This window comes from Mus caroli, chromosome 1 (assembly GCF_900094665.2).
Source record: "Mus caroli chromosome 1, CAROLI_EIJ_v1.1, whole genome shotgun sequence".
NCBI classification, from domain to species: Eukaryota; Metazoa; Chordata; class Mammalia; order Rodentia; family Muridae; genus Mus; species Mus caroli.
This window is the reverse complement of record NC_034570.1, coordinates 135,524,477-135,542,673: the sequence shown is the minus strand read 5'-3', so window position 1 is coordinate 135,542,673 and position 18,197 is coordinate 135,524,477. Positions and strand designations below refer to the sequence as shown.

At 38.3% G+C, this 18,197-nt stretch overlaps 1 pseudogene; it reads left to right on the top strand.

The window, feature by feature from the left end:
* Positions 1 to 10,633: 10,633 nt before the first annotated feature.
* On the top strand, positions 10,634 to 12,456 carry LOC110296147 (annotated as a pseudogene).
* Positions 12,457 to 18,197: the final 5,741 nt, after the last annotated feature.

The window sequence follows — 18,197 nt, the reverse complement described above, 5'->3', positions numbered from 1 at the left end:
TTCTTCAAATACTTTTGTCAAATGGATTGCTTGATACTTATTTATTATGATGATGATGATTTGAAGACATTCTGCATAAATTTCATTTCATTTTACACTAAAACAAAGTTATTATGATCACAGACTATGTTCATTCCGTGTTTTCCTTTGTGATTTCTTGAAGCCAGATATAGACAAGAAATCTCTATAAACAATGCTGTCTCCAGTGGTGTCATTGTTTAAATATATATATATATAAACAAATCATATATATATATATACATATATAACTGATTTGTTTGTTTCATATATGTATATATGTGATGCTTGCATGGACAGATCAGAGGACATGTTTCCCGGGGATCAAACTCAAATCATCTGGCTTTTCAGCAGGCACCTTAAACACTGTACCAGCTTATAGGACTTCAGTACACTCACTATTTGAGAGTGGTTCACAACTGATGGGCTTCAGAGTTGGGGCATGGTCTTCACACATTGTACAACTTTCATACATTGTAACAAAAAAAAAGCAACTAAGGTGGATCAATGTCGGTCAAGATGTATTTAATAAATTTTGTTTCTTATGTGTTATTTCTATAGGCCCATAGAATATCAATATCCATCTTGTTAGGTTTTTTGCAATGTGTAATTAGAAAATTGAATGACTTGGCTCTTCATTTGGGCTTGTATAGATATTGTAATGATATTGAGATAAACAGCTCAGGCAACAGCCTAGCAAGTTTGACTCTACCTGCAAATCAAGATTTGCCTATTAACAATTTAGATTTAAAAGTGCTTAGAAACTGACACATATTCAGGACATGACCAAGTGTTCATCTTTGCTTGATCACTGTCCATGTGGTCAGAAAGGACAAATCTAACATAATGCTGTCTTGATTTCTCCAACCTACCCCTGGACTAAGCTGTTTCAAAGAATAGTTCTTCATATCTCACTCTTACTGACAACACAGGTCAGATTCACCAGAATCATCCCCGGGGGATTCAATACTGAGTCACATGGTACCATCTACTTCATGATCCACAAAGCACTTATTAATTTTTAACACTAAACCTAAACAATGTTTTAACACTAAACCAATTAATTTTTAAACCAAAAAATAAATATTTCTATGTCTTTTAAAACAAATTTACAACATATCAGTGCATATCCCTATGTCTATGGGTGTCCATGAGCCTTGATACAGGCTAAATATAGACATTTATCTTACTGGAGCACACCCAGCTTTATTTTTTTTTTTTTCAGACAAGGTCTCTGACCAGTCCTGGCACTCATGAATTCATCTAGGCTAGCTGGTCAATGAATTTGAGAGATCTGACTTGTTTTCCCATTGTCTCCCTCTTCTCCAGCATGGAGGTCACACATATGTGTGACTGGGCCTGGCTTCTACTGAGTGCTCAGCATCCAACACTCATGACATCATGTTTGCCTGGCAGTTACTTTACCAACTGAGCTCTCTCCTTGGTGCCAATTTACAATCTTTTTTGAACAAAATGCACACTATGTTAATTAACCAGAAAATCCTATAGGATACTTCCCTGTTTCTTCATAGCCAAGTTCAAACAATATTCTTGTAAAAACAATACAATTTACCAAATCAAACCAAACAGAAAGAAGACTACATTTTTGTGTCATAATTTAAGTATTTTAATAAAACAATCTTACTGGGGGGTCATAAAATCTAAAAACATCATTGTAATCAGAAATTTAGATTTTTAAGAGACTTTCATAAGCAATCTATAAAGACATTTATTTCAAAACAAGTTATATGTATAAATAATCTGTATAGACTATTGTAATAAATATATAGCAATTCTGCTTATATGGTATACTAACTGTTTATGAATGAAACACTGGTTTTATCCTCATACTACTACTATGAGTGGAGACCTAACATCAGTGTTAGGCAACAGTCAATGTGCAGTCCTCACACTCAGGATAAGAGGTAAGCCATCCATGTAGCAAGCTAGGCTACTTCTTAGTGACAAAACATAATTTATGCACAACATAAAAATAAAGCATTGATTACTCGTTTTGGCATGTTATTACAGATATTAGTTTAGTTATCTTGTCCTTATTGTTATAGTTTGGATCCTATGGGTAGGGCTTAATTTTTGGGGGATTAAAGATTATAGGAGAAGAGGGGCAGTTTCTCCCTAAAGCAAAAGGTTTCAACTACTATTCTAAGAAATAACAGCAATAACTTCTATCCACAGAATACCCTAGAGAGAAGTGTTCATACAACGGGTTTTCCCAAGATATAGTTCAAGTATGGTCAATATGTATAATGCCCTTTCCTTAATTCTGCAGAAAAATAGGGGATTCTGTTATGGCAGATTTGCTAATCTTGTATTTATAGCTACAGCCGTGTGTGCAAAGCCTGAGATGAGATGATGTATGGACCCAGCCACTTACTTTTTATGACATTTAAAGTTAGACAAGGGCCATAAAACACCATAATTTCCAAAGCTACTATTATTTTCTCACAGTGTTAACAAGTTCTAGTCATATGAACACATGGGCTTGCCAGTATACCATTCATTTTGTCACATTTACTTAAATGTTCAATGAAACTCACCAAATGCTAGAAACATTATCAGTCTCTGACTACAAATGGATTGACTACATATGAATAACAGGAAAATAAGTAAATGAATAAAAAGGTGTTCCTGTGCTTGTGGACTTGTAGGATTTTAGAACTGTAGTGGGTGTTCAAGTCCAGGCTAAGTGGATGGAGAATCTGTGTAACAGAGAGGTTAATTAAGCAGAGGAAGTGAGATTCACAGTGAAAATTGAAGACTAGGAAAGAATGACTCAAGTAAATGGGATGGAGTACGGTGGTGGGTTAACTTGTGAATGTGTGACTTTACACCTAGGAACACTTTGAACTTTAGCACATAAGACTTAATATTCAATAGGACAAACAACCAAAAGAGCCCAGTAGTAATTACAGACAACAGAATGAAATCACACTCTCCAAGTTTCTTTGCTCTTAGTCTCTGAGAATCAATAATCACTCAGCAAGTGTTTTAGACTCTTGTTAATGACTCAGCTGGCTTTCAAAATAAAGCCAGAGAACACAGACACAGATGCTTTTATGAAAGAGGCAATTCTTGGACCTATCCTGTGATTAATAAATGTGAAGTGTGCTTCATCGCATACCAAGCTAAGTGCTACATACCATATCACCTAATTTTGCATCACCAGGTGAGGACTGCACAGTATAGCCTAAGTAATGTGACTTATTCTTGAAAATGACTTTAGAATGGTAGATTGTTAGGACTCATGTAAAAGTAGATGTAAATGGCCGAGAAGCATAGAGACTCAATGGAACACAAAGGAAATACCATAGCAGAACTGCAATTACCATGTGCTTGCCTCTGGTGCGCAATCAAAAGTGGAAGTGAAGCCAGACCCTGTGAACTCCAGAAGAGTCAGGAAGGTACCTTAGGACACAGAACACAGTGTTCCCAGGACACTTGTAGAAGTTGTAATCATTGCTGAGAAAAATGTTAGTTCCACAGAATCCTGCCCACCATTCTCAACTACGGATAGCCTAAGACAGACAGAAGGGAGGGATGGAAAACAAAAGAGAGGACACGGGACATGCCCTGAGGGAATCTATCCAGACCAGTTTATCTGAGTCACACAAACTCACAATGGAAGAATTCTGCCTCTGTCACGTCTCCTTCTACTCCAGTCAAATGGATATAAACTTTCCCTTATCAGAATACCCTGCCTCACACTAATTCTATCTCAGGAGAAGAGTTCCACCTAGGTTTGTATGAGATACGCTTTTCCTGAGAATATAGCAGTGCCTAAATAGCTGTCAACCTCCATCTCTGGCCCCAGTCGTTGCCAAAAGGAAAGGATCCAGCTAAGCAGATGTTTGTGACTGGGTCCCTAATTCTTATTTTTTGCTTAGTTCTAAGGTCAGACTGTACTGAATTTAAACAAGATTTTACAATTTCTCAAACTCTGATTTCTTTTACTTCTCTATAACCTGTAGTCATTGACTTGGATGTTCCAAATAATAGTAGCTTCTTTGTGCCATATTTGCAGGCAATCAGTACTAGCAGTGAGGGGTGGGGGAAGAGAGTTTTCAACTGTATACTTAAAGAGAAGCCAACCTTTCCTAAAACTCCTTTTCTATGGCCCTGTAGATTGTTAAGACAATTCTAAGCTTTCTTATCATCTATTCTGTGTCCCCTTGTGTCTAAGTATTCAAAGATATTCTGAATGTGTACACCACTGGTAACTTAAATCGCTATTTATATATGCCCAATCAGGACTTTGAGCCCACATTTAAATAAAATGTGGCTTGAACTCCCACTTGTGAAATGTTTTTAAAATATGTTTGTTGAGTCACTGAGTTGTATTGTACCTAGTCACCAAAGCCTAGCTTCTCATGCTTCTCTGCCATTGCTTAAGCATCTCGAAAAGATAGAAGATTCAATTATGTCTTAACATTATCTGTTAAAGACCAGGACACAAGGCATTTCTGTGGCAATTTTTGGCCTTATCAGCAAATAATTGCTTGATCCTGTTACTGACTCATGGCCATGTTCACCAGATTGTAGGTTCTTTTGCTGACCATGTGACTATCACCTTCATTATCAGCACTGAGAGCAGAAGGATCACAGACCATGAATTCAGAAAGGCTAGGGTCTGTCACTTATTCCCTATATGTCTTTGATAAAATTACTTAAACATTAACATTTTCACGTTTTTCACACTTAATGTCTCATCTGTTAACATGATGCTCCTTGAAACAACTAATCAGAAAGCTTAAAATTGAAAAACAGTTCTTACAATGGTGGATACAGACAAAGATTTCAAGATGTCACCTGAGTGAATTGAGTCAGAATGACCAGTGCATTCTCCTGTAAGAGCTTCTATCAAACTGGCCATTCAGCGTTGCCTAGTCTTGTACACTAATAAAAAAGAGTTCTCATTCTAGCAACCAAACTGGATATTTTGGGTTTACCACTGCTGCTCTAGAAGGCATCAGATAGAAATGTGACATGGAGCACAAACTTGAAAACTCATGTTAAAATTTCTACCACCACCTAGTACAGCGCTTCCAAATCCCTTCTCAGCTTTCTAGTCAGCTGGCTTTAAGGTGCCAGTAAATTGTGTAGTTTTCCCTATTACAGCCTCATTGACCTTTATCCTTTCTGCAGAAGCTTTTGTGCCCATATTTGAAGAACTGTGATGTTTATTCTTTTTCCCACTGACTAACCAGTGACTGCAGAGACATGAGGTTGGCTGAAATGCCAAGAAAGAAGAGGAAGGAAATGAACTTTCCCTATATGTTATTATTTATGCCACAAATTTACCTACGACACTTACCATTACATACCAATGTGTCTCCTACCAAAGAAACTGGCCTTTCTGCAATTTGAGACCCCAGACCAGAAAGAAGTTCTTGGTCAAAACAATACAGAAAGATAAATAAATGAATAAATAAACAACACAAAAGTGGGCATAATAACATAATAACATTTTTGGATACATAATCTTCTAAGGATCCTAATGCATTTAATTCCCAAGGTTCATTATTATTCCTCAGTTCAGGTTAACTCCAGCCCCTCAGGAAAATGTCTGCTTTCTTCCTTTGGTTCCCAGTGGTCTCATTCTAGATTATGCCTCATGGATCTACCCATGGGTTCTTTTCTGGTCCCTACCCTACATTCAGTCTTCTAATCCCAAAGTTCTTCTCTATGTACACCTGCGGTGTGGGTGCTCTTACCTTGCCCTGTGTACATGTGGTTTTCTTCTGAATTGATGTCTCTAGCTCTTATTCTCTTCTAAAGTCAAGATGACTATGTTGAAAAATCAGACAACTATGTTGGCATCTTTATTTAGGCTCTCCCTGTGGATATATAATGAGCCATACAATAATTATTAACCTGAAATCTTGGTTCTCATCTGCCTGTTCACCCATCTGTCATCTTTTTATCACCTACAATGTGAGAACATGAGTGTCCCCTCTCTAGAGGATAATGCAATTAGATGTTCTGCTGGAGATGAGTAACAGCTCTTACTGGACATTCAAATGTATTAACTCCACTATTATGTGCCTTCTAGAATCAGGATATGTAAAAAAATAAATTTCTAAAGCTTATGGAATATTTTAGAAGTGGTACTATTTTAAGGATCCAAATGAACCCAGACACCAACACACACACACACACACACACACACACACACACACACACACACACACACAGGAGAAAAGGCATATTATTAGTACTTAGCACAAAATACTAATGACTGATATCACAAACCCATGACATAAAACATCAAGTGCATAGCATCTGATTCACCTTCACATGACCACACCACCGAGTTTCTGAAGTAGAGAGGGAGCAGCCAGGGTTATGAATTAGCTTTTCTCTGAAGTTTTCATGAGGCAGATTAGCCCATCTGCTATTCCTTTCAATTACTGGGTCTAAAACAGTTGAATTTGGGGGAACTCAGTGAATCACCACAATGAATCCATGCTATCTTACTTTAAACAGAGTGTAGGTGCCTTAAAGGAAGTTATCCATTAACATCAAGCTGAACTTTTACCATATTCCAGGAAGCAAAAGGTTTTCAGCATTAGTCACTTTCACAGTTTTATGCCATGTACAGAAGCCCAGGAATCAGGAGTATTATGAAGACACCAGAGACTCAGCTTCCTTGACAAGATGCTGGGGATTTCTCAGGGACCATCCTTACTCTTAACTATCTTCAATTTAAAAACTAAGTATATGTACAAAGATAAACGTATGAAAATATAGTCACATACCAACTCAGATGCACCATAAAGAACTCCAGAAACACATCAGTCATCTATGCATTACCCTAAGGTCTTTATTTTATTTTGTTGTTGGTATTGTTGTTGCTTTCCATAACTGGGGATGGAATCTGAGTCTTTACAATTGCCAAGTGAGTACTCTACCATTAAGCTGCATCTTTAAACCAGGCAGTGGTGGCACATGCCTTTAATCCCAGCACTTGGGAGGCAGAGGCAGGCAGATTTTTGAGTTTGAGGCCAGCCTAATCTACAGAGTGAGTTCCAGGACAGCCAGGGCTACACAGAGAAACCCTGTCTCAAAAAATGAAAAACAAACAAACAAACAAAAGCTATATCTTTAGTCCCACCTAAAAGTCCTCCCACACACACACACACTGATTTATTATTTCCATGCATTAGAAAGTATAACTAGAATGATATGGTTTAAAATAATGAACCATGAAGGAGTAGGCTATGATGTAAAGTAACATCAGGTACTTTTCTTTGACTTATATACCTCAGACTTAATCAGAGTGTCAAGAATGCTACTCTTCTCCAACACAGGTTCTCTGAGCAGATGGGTAGACCATTGGAATAATAGCATCACACAGGAGAAGTTTTGCTCCACAGGCATTTCCTCTGATTTGCTTGTGCTGCCCATAATTTGTTACCTTCTGCCAGGCCATGATACAAGAAATGCCCCATTAGAACTCAAAAGAATGTTAAGGGTATTCTCTTGAACCTCCAGAGCCATCAGCTAAATGACTTAAAAGAAACTACCCAGTCTAAGATACTCTGTTATAGCACAGAAAAGACATGTGACATGGTCAAGGAATATCTGTGATAAAATTAAGAACAACAAAAAATGAGATTCAAATCAGATCAAAGACAAATGGTCAGAATGCTTACACTTTATCTTTGTCCAACTGTATCGTCCCTACCTTAAATATTCATTAACCAGACCCCAAAACAAAAATAGCTGGTGACTTCAGCTCTGTTTGGATGAAAGAGATGATCAGTGGAAGATTTTGAGCATGGAAGGACTTTTTCTAAGTTCCCACTGACTGCTACATTGAGACTGGAATGAAGATAACAGATGGAATGTGAAATAGGAAGAGAAGCACTGAGAATCAGCACTATCATTGAAAAAACCAATAAGGTAAGGTCTTAAGCCAAATTCATAGCAGAAGAATGGTGAGAAGCAATCATATTCTCAGTATATTTTGAAGAGAAAGGTCACAGGGTTTATACATCAGACCATAGGTGAAGGGATCAAAGTTAGCTCTACAGATTATGGCCTAAGGACTTGCAAAGTGGAGTTCATGTATTTCCATTGGAAGTGCATGGAATTTAGTAAGTGGTTAAGTGTGATGGGAAATATGGAGGGCCTAACTTTGCAAAGCCAATTAAACATTCATAAGAGATTCATAAATTTTGAGTTAGAGATACAAAGATATTCAGTGAGAATGCAAGAGCAGAGGAGAAATATGGAACAAGCCTTGGGACACTCCAAACCTGTCAGGTGACAATGCATAACCCAGAACAGAAAACAAAAAGGAATATCAGTGTAGTATGGGGGAAAACAGGCTTGCCTGGATGGAAAGTGAAACAAGTGTTTGAAGGAGGAAGCAGTTATCGTCTCTATCTGATTCTACTCATAGGTCCAGTAAGAGTGATTCAAACATGAGACTTTGGCTTTAATGGCAAAGATAAGAGCAACATATGCTTCTCATAGAGTTATTGTTATTACTTTTAATTAAATACAGGTGTGTGTCTGTGTGTGTGTGTGTGTGTGTATGTGTGTGTGTATCTGCATGTGAGTATGTTCACATGAGTGTTTGCAAGGACCTTTGGATTCTCTTGAGCTGGAACTTCAGATGGTTGAGTTGCCTGACCTGACATGGGTTAGAGAACAGCAGGTGTTCTCAAACTACACCACCTCTTCAGCACAAGGGAATTTCTATAGGATGTTTTAAGAAAAAGACTTTTTCAGGATAAAATGATTCTTTTTTTGCTGCTGGAGATAGTTCTGGTAGTTTATTCCTGTTTGTTTGTTTGTTTGTTTGTTTGTTCGGTTGTGTTTGTTTGTTTGTTTGGTTGGTTTTGTTTTTTTTTTAATGAGCAATAATGAGAAGATAGTAGAAAATAGCTAAGGGAGTTAATAAGAACCAGGGGCTGAGCTCTAGGATTTTAGAAAGACAAGAGAAGACAAAGTATATAAGCCATACTGATGGGAGAGACCATGCTAGGATGCTGCATGGTAGAGGTGGTGGTATTGAGTTGGAAGCTGGAGAAGAATTGCTGGGAAAATATTATCGTGGGAGAAGCAGAAGTGGCCCTGAAACCAGCACGAACAATTCATCCTTGGGACCAAGAGAGTAGCAATATGTGGTCAGAGGCCAGATGCAGGATAGAGGTCAAGGATTTAAAGAGAGAGAGAGAAAGAGAGAGAGAGAGAGAGAGAGAAACCTTTTCTTTCAATTGCCTGGATCCATTAGGTAAAATGAAAATCCAGTTACCACATTACAGTATAATTTAAGGAAAGCAGAAATACTGTTCAGAGAGAACAGACTGAGTCCTGCAGGTAACACAGTATCTCCAAAGGCAGACATTTATGAAGACTCAGGATGAGGTGAGGTCCACTAATATATTACAGCCTTGTGTGCCTGGAGCCTCACATGACTGAAATGAAAGTACGTAAAATTAAGAACTAGCTCTTCCATCTCCAGTTAAGCGGTAGGGCCCTTGCCCCGGCCAGTTTCCATTTTACTAACCAGGAAGCCCTTTGCATACTAAAAGCTGATTATATTTACAAGAAGGAAGTGTGAGGGAGCAGATATTTTATTTGGTTTTGATAAGGAATCCTGATTAAATGGATTCTTTATCTTGAAAAAGCAATGCTTTTCCTCCCCACAAAGCAGTCCAAATTTCAACATTGTCCTGAGGCTCAGTATTTTTTATATAAAATATAAAGGGACCATATTTTAGAGACAATCAAGGGCTAGAGTGAGACACATAGCAATTGAATTCAACAAAATGATTTTCTATAAATGAGTCACATTCTATGGTGTAACTCTATGTGTATATATTAATCAACATTATCTGTGGCTAACAAGGCTGGATATCAGGTTCTGATAGCAAGTTCTAATGCCTACATATTCAAGAAGTCCATATGAAGCACCTTCTAAATACTACAACAGTGTACAGCAGTGAACAAACAAAATGACGACTGCCTTTATGAAGCTTGTCACATTCAGGGACCAATCTGTAGAAGACAAGGCAATCAATAAGAAAAATGTAATATATAACAAGGCCTTAATATATAAAATCTCAGCAGACAAAAGAACATCCAAGTACAGAAAACAGGTAAATCATTTGCAGTGGAGATAGTGTGTTCAGGTTAAACATCACCAAAAAGTTAGAATGGTGAAGACTTGAAGAAGATGAGGGTATGAGTCATTTAAGAAGTGCTTTCTCTGGGGAATCTAAATCCAGGCAGAAAGTACCATGAATACAGAAGTTTGGAGCAGGGAGGATGCCTGAAGTATTTATAGGGCTGTCAGAAGGCCAGTTTAAGAATAAAGGGTAATTAGTAGAGAGAAACTGTGAGGGTTATAAGATATGTGGGTTTTGCCATTGGACAGAGAATGAGGTTAGAAGACTGCAGTTTGGAGTCTCTTTAGGTTTTCAGATATTTCTTCACAATTTGAACACTTGACGGTTGTCCCTTTAATTTATTTGAAGTGCTATTTAAAAAAAAATAAAGGTTCATCTGTCGTGCAATAAAATAAAATAAATAAAAATAATAATAAAATTAAATTAAATTTAAAAACCATCTGTTTTGCGGCATCATGGATGCCCTCCGGCCTCTGATGAAGCCTAAGATCGTCCAAAAGAGGACCAAGAAGTTCATCAGACACCAGTCAGACTGATATGTGAAAATTAAGCGAAATGGCGAAAACCCAGAGGCATTAACAACAGGGTGCGGAGAAGGTTCAAGGGCCAGATCCTGATGCCCAACATCAGTTACGGGAGCAATAGAAAAACCAAGCACACGCTGCCCAGCAGCTTCTGCAAGTTCCTGGTCCACAATGTTAAGGAGCTGGAGGTGCTGCTGATGTGCAACAAATCTTACTGTGCTGAGATTGCTCACAATGTGTCCTCTAAGAACCGAAAAGCCGTCGTAGAAAGAGCAGCACAGCTGGCCATCAGAGTGACCAATCCCAACGCCAGGCTACACAGCGAAGAAAATGAATGTGTTCACGTTTTGTATTTAAATAAAATCACAATATCTTCAAACAAAACAAAACAAAACAAAACAACAACAACAAAAACCCCAAGAATAAAGGGCAAAGTCCAAGATAGGACTGCCTATATAATATGCAGCCACAATTTTAGGCTCCATTTAACATTATTAACAATTCAAAAACAGACATAAGAAACCTTTGTTTTATATTCATGCAAAATTAAATATAATACAAATGTCGACCTTGATTGCCTCCCAGAATATGAAGATAAGGCCTTATTGTTGAAGAAGTAATGAATTTCAGGCATAGGGTTTAGAGGGAACAAATGGGCACTGATACAGAAGCTCCATTCCTGATGACTGGGTCCCATAGTATCAGAAGGTACTTTGTAAGATGCCAAGGGGGAGGGGCATTGGGTAGTGATATCCAACTGTAAAGCCTATGAATCACGCTAACGACTGGACTGACAGTATATTCCCAATGGGAATTGGTAGCACGTTGATTTTGAGGGGTTACGTCCAGCTTTCCAACTGGAGTTAAGGTCCACACAAAAGGAGGGAAATCATACCTGCTCCTGTAAAGCTAGATAGATACAAATGGCTGGAGAAGCACAGACCTGAGAGGAGAACCTTCTCGATCACCTTCCTAAACCAGTGTAATTCCTATCTGTACTCTAAATAGCTATTCCCATACCTAAGGACATATTTCACCCCTCAGCAAACAAGCTTCTTTTTTGCAACAGAAGGAGATCATTAAAGACAGCCAATATTAGTCAACATGTAGAAAACTGACTGAGACAGCCAGTCCAAACCCATATGTCTGCAGCACAACTCCTATACATAAGGCTCAAGTAATATTGAGGAAGAGAGTACAGAAGAATTATAAGGACCAGAGGGATAGGAAATCTGTTGTGAGATTGTAACAATGACAAGAAGCAACACTTATGAAATGTTGAAGGCATGACTCCCAGTCCCCCCTCAAAAAAAAAACCTGCATAATTCCAACATTAGTTTATATCACTATGTAGATAAGGGAAATTTCATGGAGACCCAACCCTGAATGAAGAGCTATAAACAACTAACAGCTGATGAAAAGACTAGAATTAGTCTTCCCCAGGATGAGCCTCCAGGTTGGATATCCAATACAAATTGCTCAAACTTAGAAACACATACCTGAAGGCAGCACTGAATAGACAACATAGTTTGTAGTTAAGAAAAATACTCATTATTCAGCAGCTGAAAATAAAGGTTTCAACTGACCTAGATCTTTCAGAATTTCAAGTCCAAATAAAATTCATTCTTGGAGCCCACATTGCTCTTGGCCAGGACTATTTATACTCTATTTACTTCTTAATTTGGTCCTCTTTTTAAAAAAGGTTTCACTGCCTCCATCAAAAGTGTGCTTTGGCTGAAACTGAACAGCAATGAATTTGAAATGTGACTAAGACACAGTTAGTAAAAACTGCTTGAAATACCACAGTTAGCTTTCACTACCACCAAAGATTTTTTTCACTTGGTTTTAGAAGGTACTATTTATTCTTTGTAATCTCCTTTCTGATATGTTTGTTATAAAAATGTAAAAAGAAATCATCTACATCTGCACTGTTAAGTGCAATCCAAATTCAGATAAATTGTGTATATGTTAATAAATATTCCAGCCTAGGCATAGAAGTCAGGAAACTGAGCTGAGGTTGTTTGTGATTTTTCTTTGCCGGTGAGGACAAAACACAAATATTTAAGAGGGATAAGAAGAGTTGGAATCTGGACAAAACTGTTTCTTTCACTGTTTAGAATCAGACCCGTGACTCCCACATCATTAGAGTGACCATGTGCTCTAGGATGAGTGGTACCATTAGGAGAAACACAGAAAACAACCTGAGCATTATAGGGCAGAGGAGGGAGGCAGAGCCATGTGGTGGATGCATGCCAAGCAACCCTCTGAGGAGTCTAGAGGCAATTAGAGGATACTGCAGAAGACCGATACTCAGAATTTACAGTGCTCCATGGTCAGGGTCACAATAGTTTAGCTAACTAACACTTTATGTTTTCTTCCCCTTACCCTAGGAAAACTGGCACATACTAGTGTCAATTAGGCCTGAGACGCTGACAGCTCATTTCTTTGAAATTAGATTTTCTCTGATATGCTTGTTATAGGAAACGCCTCATTTCTCAAAACTGACTGAACAGTATCCATAGCCTTTCCAGGCTTATGAAGATTTCCTTCTCCCTGCCTTCTGTCACAGTAAGGGAGATGGTGCAAAAACAGTGTTCAGGGTTAAAATCCAAACTGGATAGATTCCCACTACATATAATCAGATATGTAGCGACATCATGTACCCCATACTCTAACAAGGAGAGTAAAGGGCTTGTTATTTCCTAGCTCAGCATATGTTATGATGGTATCTATAATGTTTGTGATTTAAGCATAAGATAAAACCGGGTTCTTCATTCTCAACAGTGAGGTTGAGCACAGGGTTTTGTGGATATTAGGCAAGCACTACACTGCTGGGTTACATGTGCAGCAAAGCCAGCGTACTTCATCATTTTATATTGAGACAGAGTCTTGCTGAATTACCCAGGTTATCATGTTTGTTTGTTTGTTTGTTTGTTTGTTTAAGATAGAGTTTTTCTGTGCAGCCCTGGCTGTTCAGGAACTCCCTTAGTAGACAAGGCTTCCCTTTAATCCAGAGATCAGTCTGCCTCAGCCTCCAAAGTCCTTGGATTAAAGGCATGTGCCACCACCTCCCATATTCAGGCTATCTTGGACCTTCCAATTTTCCTACCCTCAACTTCCTGAGTAGTTTGGATAGCAAGCCCACACCTCAACACCTGGCACAGGATTTCCATTCAATGAATTTCCCTACATCTTTTCAAATTTAAAGAAGGCCTTTAATTGGGGATTCATAAACAAATAGAAAAGGTTACTCAATCTTCAAATATTCAAAACAGTAAGTAAGTCTCTTTTACATGATTATAAAAACACAGTTACCACCTATTACAAAAGACCTAGTCCATTTACTTTGAATCAAAGCTAAAAATGTAAAAATTATCTTTCTAAATATGAAAAAACAATTATATCATAGATATATTAGGTACTAATGTCCTCATTCTGATAATCCATGTCCAACAGGGTTTTTTTCTTCTTTCATTACTGGCCAAACTGACAATGGGGTCAGATGATGGATTAAGAAGCAAGCAAGCATCCTTCAACATGGTGAACAGTATCATGCCCTCTCTCCATCACACCACGTGCCATCATGATAATTTCAAATGTCTCCTGCAGTTTTAAAATGTTCCTTGGGGTAGTAAAATCATCCCTGGCTAAGAACCACTAATAAAATCATTTTTGTCCCAAAGTGCAATTGAGACAGATGCTAATTCACTTTTACAGGTTAGTTTGTATCCTTTCATGTGGAGCAATTGCTTGTGTAGTCTTCAACCACCGAAGATAACAATGCTTTGCCAAAAGGATAGTGTAAGACATCAGGTCTCCCCAAAGTACGAAGGTACAGCATGCAAGCCATCACTCAATGAAGCATACAGAATGTCTGTTATCTGTGTGTCACAGATGACACAGTTGACTAACCTACTTCCTTCTGCAGAAATCCAGCAACCGAGAAACAAGTTTGAGGCATTTTCTGTCCACTCAGTAAAACCTGTGCCTCATTGAGGTCGCTGACACATTGGAAGACCACAGAGCTGCTCTGTCAGACCTGCTGGATTTCTATCTGTTTGCTGATAACTCTCCCCCTTTGACCGCATTTCTAATACTAATAACCTCTAGCACAATCACCAGACATTTAAAACACTTTATATTAACTTTAATTTGTGTTTTATTGGAGGAAGGGGAAGACAGTGTTTCTAAACTTCTCACTGGACCATAAATAAAATGAAGTTGTTTTTTTTTTTCCCATACCTGTCTATTACATTCCCATCTCTTATTTGATATTTGAAGAAAACGAACTTTATACAGAGTTCATAGACACAAAGCCTTTGCACATGAAGTGCAGTGACCATCTCTGCAACAGAACCTGCTTCATGATTAGGTTACTGAGTCATCCCTTTCAACAATATCAGATATAAGGTGCTACCAAGAATGTGGTAGAAATGGATGGCTTCCTGGCCTTGCTAGGTTTATTCCAGATTGTAGTTGAACTTGGATCCTATTTTCCTAGCATTTATGCATTATACAAACTGAAGAAAGAAAAGGGGGTGGTTTGACGTCTGAGAATAATTCTTACACAGTCTTCCTCTCAACATATTTTTATATCCCCCCTACCTGTTAGACTTTATTCTTGAGACTTATTAGACTCTTAAAGCTATTTTTCAGATGAGAATATTCAGCTGGTAGCAACAAAACAACACTGAAATTTACTTTTAGAACATTTATTGATTGATTGATTGCAAGGAATTGAAGAGAAAAGAGAAGCAAGGAGTAGGGGGAGGGGGACTGCTTAACTCCTGAACAGTGTGTAAGAGAAACTAGACAACAGGAACTGGTCTAGTATAGGTTTCCACTGCTCCTGAAACCTACCTACAGATTGAGACTGCCCCCTCTTTCTGTGAAGTAAAGTTTCTATACTTGTAAATTTTTTATTTACGGGGGTAGGGTGTGGGGGGTGGGGGGGACAGGATCAGAAAAAAAAAAGGAAAGAAAAATAAATAAAATGTTTATCTGTTAAAAGTTGAACTTTACGGTAGAGGCAAAGACTTGTGAGGTGTTTTACCCCCTCTTTCGTCAAAAGAAATGAAGGGAAAAAAGCTTATTCAGTAGCAACTGTCTACAGAAGAGAAGCAAAGGGCATTGAAAACAAGAAAAACCACAAAGCAATTAGTTCCTGTTCGCGCGCTGCAGCTTGTGACTGACGTGGGCCTCTGCGCTGGGTGCATTTTGAATTTTCAGATTAGCAGTGTTCATTTAGGGAGGAAGCAGGCTTCAGCAGAGTCTGAAGAAGAAAGCAGCATTCACAGAACTGTTATTCATAAAGAATTGCCATTCTTTAAATGAACCCCACCTGATAGACTGAGAGGAAGAGAGAAATGTGTTCTATGGTAGGGAACTTCTGATTGAAAACTTAGAACTAAGGTTTATAAACAGTTACTGGAATCTGAGAAAGAGTCCAACACACAACCTTGAGAAACTAAGAGTTGGGGATTTCAGGACACACTATAGAGTCAGAATCCAGAAATTTGCGTGACTGACATGGTCCACAGTTATGTTATTTACACCTACTTTACCTTTGCAGGGAGACATTAAATTAGTTCTATGTGTAATGCTAATGTTATGATTTAGATTCATGGAGCTACCAAGTCCTTCTGCCTTTCATTGGCCTGCTGTGCTTTTCCTTGTTGGGTGTACCCAACCTTGGGTGAAAAGCTATTTGGAAGTCTCGGATTTATATCCTCACTCTGAGTCTAACAGTGCAATAAAGACTAATTTGTTTATTTTAATGCACTCGTTCTGGTCTCTTAAAACAGCAGCTTACATTTCAAAGGTATGAAGATGTTTTCTAGTTGCCCTAATTCCACTGCATTGCCATATGCTGCTGCATTGCTCATAATATTTAGACAGTTCCATAGCAACCCATAAAACACAGCCTGTAGAGTCTTGCATTCCTCTGACTGTGCCTCAAGGACTGGAAGGATTCCTAAGGAGAGAAACCCCAGTACACTCTCTGAAACACTCCCTCTATGGCAGTAGCTGCCAGGGCAGGAGCAGAGGCAGGTCTGAGATTTCATATTCAGAGATCACTACGATGTCTATAAAGGTTGTTTTGATATTTCTGGTTTTCTGCTCTTCTTTACAAGGCTGAATCAACAAATGAGCTGATAACCAAAGAACTCAACAACCTACTTCAGAGATACTTGCTCAGTCATGTTCGTTGCCACACACAATAGATCGGAAATGAAAACAACTAAATGCATATCCTTCAACTGACAAGTGAATAATGAAATATGGTATATACACACAATTGGATCCTATCCATCTGTAAAGAAAACTGAATCATGAAATTCATAGGTAAATGGATGCAACTAGAAAATACTATACTGAGTGATCCCAGGTCCAGAAAAACAAATGTCACATGTCCTTTCTTCTTTGTGGACCCTAGCTGCAAATCTTTTAGTGTGAGCACATACATCACCTGGAATAATCCCAGAAGTGAAGAACATGGGGTGAGGAGAAAAGATCTAGAGGGGGGCTTAGTAAGATGTTATGAAAGGGAAATGAGAAAAATGGGGAGAGAGGAAGAAAGATACCTTAGAAAGGAGGGGAAAAATAATAAATAAAACTAAAGTTTAAAAGTATCATAGGGCATCATATTATTTTATTTTTACTCAAATTGTATTTATAAATGTATGTACAGATATAAACATATAGCTTAAAAGAAATTATGTTACTTGAGGTATAATGCTCCCACTAAAAGCCATACACTAGCCAACAAAAATTTCAATACTAGCCATGTGATTCCTCATTTTGAAATGTAAGTCCTGGAAGTCTTAGAGACTTCCCTCAAAAAAACAGCATAGGCTATTGCCAGTGCCCTTGTATGGTTCCCAGTGATAGGAGATAAGATCTCACTGCTGAAGATGCCACACAATTTAGACTCAGTACTTGGAGTAATGAAGCTGGAATTGCCCTGGAAACATCTGAGAACTAGCTCTCATAGTACAAGAAATCTAATCAATAAATGTACCTGTTAAAGCTGTGAACCACAAGAATGATGGTAAAATATCCTGTAAGGTACAGTAATGGCACTTATAACCTTGGGGTTACCAGTAGCTACCTAAGCCTTAAAGTCCTCCCAATAGCAGGGAATTCATGCTTAGTACTATAGTCCTACTCCAGTTCCTATGGCTGATAAGAGCATGGACCTAGAGGAGAAGCTACTACTGCTACTTTCCTAAACCACTGCAGATTCTATTTGTGCTCTAAACACTATCCTTATAGAGCAGGTAAGTGTATCTCTTACCCCTAATCAAGGAAGCTTCCTTCTGAAGCAGATATAGGCCATTATACAAAGCCACAGCAGTTAAAATGCAGAGAATAGACCATAGGATGCCTAGATCCAATTGATACATTTGCACCACAACCACTAAGCTCAGGGAACATCACAGCAGAGTGGGTGTAAAGATTGATTGTGTGTGTGTGTGTGTGTGTGTGTGTGTGT